This window comes from Schistocerca piceifrons, chromosome 6, assembly GCF_021461385.2.
Source record: "Schistocerca piceifrons isolate TAMUIC-IGC-003096 chromosome 6, iqSchPice1.1, whole genome shotgun sequence".
In the NCBI taxonomy this organism is placed as follows: Eukaryota; Metazoa; Arthropoda; class Insecta; order Orthoptera; family Acrididae; genus Schistocerca; species Schistocerca piceifrons.
Window position 1 is genome coordinate 225,661,987 of NC_060143.1, and position 7,761 is coordinate 225,669,747.

The 7,761-nt window shown below is 43.7% G+C and overlaps 1 non-coding gene across 1 annotated transcript; it reads right to left on the minus strand.

The window, feature by feature from the left end:
* Nucleotides 1–279: 279 nt before the first annotated feature.
* On the minus strand, nt 280–354 carry Trnas-cga. The gene has a single exon. It is a non-coding gene; the product is annotated as a tRNA-Ser (tRNA).
* Nucleotides 355–7,761: the final 7,407 nt, after the last annotated feature.

The following is a 7,761-nucleotide window of genomic DNA, read 5'->3' on the forward strand; positions in this document are numbered from 1 at the left end:
TCCTTCCCTCACTAACGTGATTACCGAGTGTCGTTATTGAAAAAAATATTAAAGCCCAGTGTTTTACTAATTAATGCCTCTTGACTACAGTAAAAGGAAAGTTAAAGTTAATGTGGCAAAAGAGTGTGCTAAAGTAAATTACGTTTGTTGCAGGTAATCCTGCAATCAGAACTGCTTTCCAAAGACTAATATAAATAATTGAATACAAAGTAGTAGAGTAGTTCGAACAGGCATTAAAATAATTTGCTGTTAAGAAACTTCCTGGCTAATTAAAACTGTGTGCCCGACCGAGACTCGAACTCGGGACCTTTGCCTTTCGCGGGCAAGTGCTCTACCAACTGAGCCACCGAAGCACCACTCACGCCCGGTACTCACAGCTTTACTTCTGCAAGAACCTCGTCTCCTACCTTCCAAACTTTACAGAAGCTCTCCTGCGAACCTGCAGAACTAGCACTCCTGAAAGAAAGGATATTGCGGAGACATGGCTTAGCCACAGCCTGGGGGATGTTTCCAGAATGAGATTTTCACTCTGCAGCGGAGTGTGCGCTGATATGAAACTTCCTGGCAGATTAAAACTGTGTGCCCGACCGAGACTCGCAAGAGAGCTTCTGTAAAGTTTGGAAGGTAGGAGACGAGGTACTGGCAGAAATAAAGCTGTGAGTACCGGGCGTGAGTCGTGCTTCGGTAGCACAGTTGGTAGAGCACTTGCCCGCGAAGGGCAAAGGTCCCGAGTTCGAGTCTCGGTTCGGCACACAGTTTTAATCTTCCAGGAAGTTTCATATCAGCGCACACTCCGCTGTACAGTGAAAATTTCATTCTAGAAACATAGCCGGCCGCGGTGTCCGTACGGTTCTAGGCGCTCCAGTCCGGAGCCGCGCTGCTGCTGCGGTCGCAGGTTCGAATCCTGCCTCGGGCATGGGTGTGTGTGGTGTCCTTAGGTTAGTTAGGTTTAAGTAGTTCTAAGTTCTAGGGGACTGATGACCACAGCAATTGAGTCCCAGGCTGTGGTTAAACCATGTCTCCGCAATATCCTTTCTTCCAGGAGTGCTAGTTCTGCAAGGTTCGCAGGACAGCTTCTGTGAAGTTTGGAAGGTAGGAGACGAGGTCTGGCGGAATTAAAACTGTGAGGACGGGGCGTGAGTCGTGCTTGGATAACTCAGTCGGTAGAGCGCTTGTCCGCGAAATACAAAGGTCCCGAGTTCGAGTCTCGGTCTTATATAACCATGCTTGCTAAATGCTTGTTTCTCTTGTGTATTGAAAGTGCATATTAATAGTGTGACAGGATCCACAGCATGTCCATTGTGCTCACGATAGATAACATTTAACAGAAAGACCATTACCTATGAAAACATAACTTCTTTTATTTACAGGACAGTGAGAAATAGTTTGCTAGTGAACTATTTGTTTTATTCTCATGTCTGTTAGAAAAGTAATTGGTAAAAGAAAGACTAAATCTATGCCCAATTTATAATTTTGCAGTGGACTTTATTCACATCTCATGTCAGAGACAATGATGTCTATAATTAGGTACAGTGATGTAAAAATTGGGAAAGTACTGCACATTGGCGTCGAAGAAGGAAACTACGGATAATACAGAATAGAAGGAGGGGCAGGGAGAGAGGAAATATGTGAAGACACCAGGGAATAGCTTCCACGGTACTAGAGGCAGCTGTAGAAGGTACAAGCAATAAGCGAGTACAGAGATTGGAACATAGGAAACAATAACTGTGGACCTAGGGTGCGAGTTCTTCCCCTGGACGAAGAAGCTGGCATAGGAGAGGAATTCGTGGCGTGCCACATCACGCCACTGTGAAGGATGATAGAAGGATGATGACGCAGAAAAAAATGATCATTATGAATGAAACACACAGAACACTGGTCTAATATTCTACAACATTAATTGTTTGTTATATGATCCGGTTTTCGGCTGTTTCGCGATCATCAGGTACAAAGATAAATATGTGCTGCAGTTAAATTTTATTGAACCAATGATTTTAAACTAGTGCATCTACAATTTCCATTTCTAGAGATGAAAATGTTAATGTTAGAATTAAGAATAAAACAAGAGGGATTATTTCAATGTACATGCAATGCAAGAGTATTTAAATAACATAAAATGTGTGACACATTAATTATTTCTTTCGTTATGTTATAAAACTTTTAGTTTGTATAATCATAGTTGCTTCACTCACCTGCTTAACATCATTATTATATGTTGTCTGTTAGTAATTTAGGACCTATTGAAGAAAATATTATTTTATTCTTCACATCTTGGTGCAATTTTCACCAAAGTTTATTGTTCAGTTATTTTCTTCTGTGTGCAACATTTGTAGTTTTTCCGTAGATCATTAGTGTGACACATATTTTATCTTAGTTAAATAATCTTACATCGTAGTTACACTAAAATACCACCTCTTTTTTTATTCCTAATTCTAACATTCATATTTTCATCTGGGGAAATGGAGATACCCTGCACATGCACTGGTTTATCATCTTTGATCCAACAAAATTTCACTACGCCATTACTTATCTTTGTGCCAGATGATTGTGTATTGCCGAAAACCTGTTCGCGTAACAAATAAGAAATATTGTACTTTTTCAAACCAGTGTTGTGTGTGTTTCATTCATAACGTATAAAATATTCTACCAAATACCGACCCACATTCGGGAGGACGACGGCTCAATCCCGCGTCCGGCCATCCTGATTTAGGTTTACAGTGATTTACCTAAATCACTCCAACAAATGCCGGGATGGTTCCTTTAAAAGGGCACGGCCGACTTCCTTCCTCGTCCTTCCGTAATCCGATGAGACCGATGACCTCGCCGTCTGGTCTCCTCCCCCAAACAACCCCCCCCCCCCCAAATGCCGACCGAACAGTCAATCAATGCATGATAATGATCCTTTAATGTTACCCGAGTTGCATAACCATTTCTAAAAGAAATGATTTTTTGTGATTTTCACTCTTTAATATGAAATTCTTTTACGACAGTTTGACATGTTCCACATGAAGCGGTGGTCTACAATGTTGACGGTAGTGAAAAGAGTACAAAAATAACAGGCCCATCATTCCTTATTTCTGCGCAACAGCCAATTTGCAACGAGTGCATGCGCTACGGTGCACAGCAGCTTCCCTCCTCAACCGCTGAGAGCGCGCGGTTTTCTAGAACAGCACCATCGTTCACGTTATGCTAGCCACGTCCTCCACATCTTCGTCATTCTTTCGACTATGTCTGACCACGCCTTCTTTTTCCGTTTCTGTGGACCCTGTCTCGCGCGCTCCAGTTCTCTGTGAGGCGGTCGCGCCCGATCGGCTGGAAACTTGCCTCCCCCTCCCCCCCCCCCCCCCCCCCCGCCGGGTCACTGGCTGCTCCTTCCACCTCGCGGCGGGCGACCAGCTATTGTTAGGCGTTGTCTCGGAAGCCGGTCACGGCGCCGCTATATTGCATGCCGCCTAATCTATCAAACGCCCCAGCCGCCGGTGCCTTCGGCAAGTATCTCGGCCCGACAGCAGCCGTCAACCGCAACCTCCCTAAACTTTCCAAATTAAGTTGCCGCGCGCGTCTCGAGACACGACCCACCGATTCTCCGTAATCGATAGAGAGCTCCATTTCTTGCCTTTAATAGCGGCTCCGCTGGGGTACGACGTAGAGCTCGAAGTGGTGGTGACTGTTCCTTCAGGCTTGCCTTACATAAAGTGGAGCACACCCGACTAATGAACGTGGCAGACCCCGTACTCTGGAGGAACTTGCTACTGGAGACGCGAGTTGGAACCTCACAGCGTGCATTAAGGCTTCAGAGCAGTTTCATTAGGTGAAGAGCTTCAGTGGGAGAGCATTCCACAATAGAGGTTCATACAAGCAATTTTGTTAAAACTGGCGACGTTTTATCATGGCAGAGTGCAGTTACGTTTTAGATCTTATAATAAAATTAAAAACAGCAACTAGAGACTGAACGTATTGCCAAATATTGAGAGTAGTAGCGGCGTCAGCTGTTTCCCACAGTTTAGTGGGTTGTTCCGTTTAAAATTACCAGGTGTGGAAGTATGAAACCGGAACACGTCTGTTGTTTGAAACTGATAAGCAATATTTTATTCAAAATAATCTCTACTGCTATTTATACATTTCTCCCACCTCTCCGACAGACTATGTATGACACGCCGGAAAAAAAGACAGTCTTTCTTTTGAACCAGTCAGCGAGCCGTTTTCATACATTTTCATACGAACTGAAGCGTTGCTCAGCAAGAGCGTGTCAAAGTGATGCATATAGATGATAATCGGACGGAGCCAGCCAGGTCTGGAGAATAAGCCGCATGCCCCAGAATTTCCCAAGTGAACGCCACGATCGTTTCCACGACCAGTTTTGCTGTGTGATGGGACGTTTTCAGGGAGCAGTGTGACTTTGTGTAGCGTTTTTCCATATTCCGGTCGTTTTTCACGTAATGCTCGATTGAAATCGATGGTTTTCTGTCGGTAGCGATCAGTGTTAACGGTTTCACTAGGCTTTAGCAGCTCATAATAGACAACTCCGTTCTGATCCCACCATTCACAGAGCATTGTCTTCTTGCCAATGCGATTTCGTCTTGAAGTGGATGTCGATGGTTTGCCTGTATTCACTCATGATTTACGACGCTTAGGATTCTCAAAATATATCCATTTTTGATCACCTGTCACTATTCGATGTAGAACAGAATTTCTTTTGTATCCGCAGAGCAACATTTCACAAGTGGTCGTTCGACTTCCGGGAGTTCCTGTTGAGTCTGAGTATCATCTTCGTCCAATAAGGCCTGCAAATCGCTGTCTTCGAACTTCTTCGGTGGTTTCTTTCGTTTGTCGTTTCTCACGTCGAAATCACCACTTTTGAATTTTTTGAACCGCTCTAAACACTGTGTTTTGCCAACAGCGGGTTCGCCGAAAGCTCTGTAAGTAGCCTGCTTAGGTTTTTATGACGGTAACGCCGCGTAGTGCTCCGTATGAAAATCACTGATTGTGCTGTGTGGCTGGTTGGACTCATTGTTTGAATATTCGCTAGCGTAGCGTTGGGCAGTTGGATGTGAACAGCGCGTAGCGTTGCGCAGTTGGAGGTGAGCCGCCAGCAGTGGTTGATGTGGAGAGAGACATGCCAGTATTTTGAGAGGTTGCTATAAGTCGACGACCTGGACGTGTGTCCGCCAGAAAAAAGGAAATTTGTAAATATGGATGTCATGAATTGAGATATATATATATATATATGATGACTTTTGAACGTTATTAAGGTAAATACAGTGTTTGTTCTCCATCAAAATCTTTCATTTGCTAAGTATGCCTATCAGTAGGTAGTGCTTTCAGTAGTTAGAATCTTTTATTTAGGTGGCAGTATTGGCGCTCGCTGATGGTTGTAGTTCGAGTAACGAAGATTTTTGTGAGGTAATTGATTCATGAAAGGTATAGGTTCTTGTTAGTCAGGGCCATTCTTTTGTAGGGATATATCAAAGTCAGATTGCGTTGCGCTAAAAATATTGTGTGTCAGTTTGGTGATGATCAGAATAAGTAAAGAGAGAACTGTCTGAGGACGTTCAGTTTCACTCAGCTGTTTTTATATCAAATAACGTAGAAGTTTACCAGCGCAGTCATTATTAATTTTTCGAAGGGGACGGTTCAGCTTCGACAAGCATTCGATGCGATTCTTCAGCAGCTTTCTTCGAATGAGAGCAGAAAACTAACGAAAATGGTTCAAATGGTTCTGAGCACTATGGGACTTAACATCTGAGGCCATCATTCGCTTGTAGCTTAGAACTACTTAAACCTAACTAACCTAAGGACATCAAACACATCCATGCCCGAGGCAGGATTCGAACCTACGACCGTATCGGTCGCGCGGTTCCAGATTGAAGCGCCTAGAACCGCTCGGACACTCCGGCCGGCTCAGCAAACTAACGCTTTCCGCAAATCGTAGTTCGTAGTCACAAAACTCGACATGTTTACGTGTTTGAAACAGATACCGATGTATGAAACTTGGGTTACTGTGTGTTGACATTTGTTGTCAGCCGTTACAGTTAGCAGATACCGCTGCAGACGCGATCTCACAGGACATAAACTGACGGCTAGCACCACCTATAGGGAATTTCCGGTTTCATACTTTTACACCTAGTATATTTAACTTCAATTGTATTTAATTATGTTGTTGTGCGTTTGCCATTGTTGTGGAAGGCCCTTGGGATTGTGATGCCCTGTAGCATAAAACGGTGTCAGAGATAGGACTACCGATGAACTAAATCAACGTAAACAAATCTCAAAGGTAAGAAATGATTTAGTTTTGTGTTATTTACATCAGAAATTCCAGGTATTTTTAGATCAGTGTTTACTGCTTTAGAAGCAGTTCATACTACGCAGAATGATATGTCTAGGGGTCGGGACATAGCTCCAATGTTGCCGAATGGACTGGGATGTTGTTAAGGTCAGCAATGAAGTGTAGTTTACCTAACCAATGTATGATGTGCAGTGGTGGTGATGGCAGGAGTCGAATTTTCCAGATGATAAAGCATCCTGGTTAGGAAAGTAGTTTATTCAAAAAAGCTGAAGTGCCGCAATGTAAGATGGACAGACGATCCCTGGCCTCTTGTGACTTAACTGGCGGCCGTCACAGCAGTGCGCTAGAGCAGCAGGTATCCACGAGTTGGCAGTACATGCTGCTACAATTCAGCAACAGAATGCTGACGAAAAACAGCAGCCGCTACTGGAGGCATACAAAACAACTTAGCTCCAACTGCTGGTCTACTTCTGTAACAGTGGCGTGAGGTCTATCAGAGTAAATGGACATGGCTGATGACGATAGTATAGACCCACTTTGGGCAATGAACAACAATGGACGCCCACTCTGGATAGTGGAAAGCATCAGTTTAACGGGGCAGCTGCATGGCCTTGGCTTGGCCCCACGGTCCGCCAGGAAGATGGCCATCAGCATGAGGGAATCATCCAGTGGTGACACGACAGTGTGAAGGAGCCAAATTGATTGGATATGTACTTATCTCAGGAACATCCCTGCAGCTTCTGGCAGTAAAGTCTATCTGTGGTGGCTGTCTGCTTCATCTCGGATAGGAGGCAGTCTCCTTCTTTTGATTATCATCTGACATCCAGTGGATCACTGGGAACACTATGGACTACTGAGAATCAGAGTCTAAATTACGTGGTATGTTCGTGAACTGGTCTGTCTAGTGTTTCTCAATGGCTGCAGTTTTCAACTGTAAATGACAATAGGCTGGAACGGCCAGACAATATCTTTGGGCTGCTATGATTTCATTTTCCCTGGTTTTCTTGTCTGGTGAGCTTTTCCAGTACCTTAACGCGGCACAACTTCAGATTTCAGTGGTGCTAGCTGGCATCTTCCTAATTGTCAGTGTGCTGAATGAGTGTTCTTGTATACTGAATGCTCATTCTTGTGCAATAGCACTTAGATATGGAGCTGACAGGTGCTTCTCGTCACAGGCGTTATTCAGTTGAACTAATGCACAATCAGTTCTTTAGACCAGGAGAAGTTGTTGTATAACACATGCAAGATTTAACGGTTTTCATAACTCTGAAAATGTAGACAGCGAAGAGCATTTAAACGTATCAGCCGTGTAGATTTTTACATAGAATATGGCTATTCGATAAGGCAAAACAGTGGTAAAGAACAGTCTGTCGGAGACGTTATGTAAACGCTATAAGAGAAACACTATGTGGCTTAAATATTTCAATATATGCAACACACATTCAAAGAACATTAATTATAATTTGTATAGACAA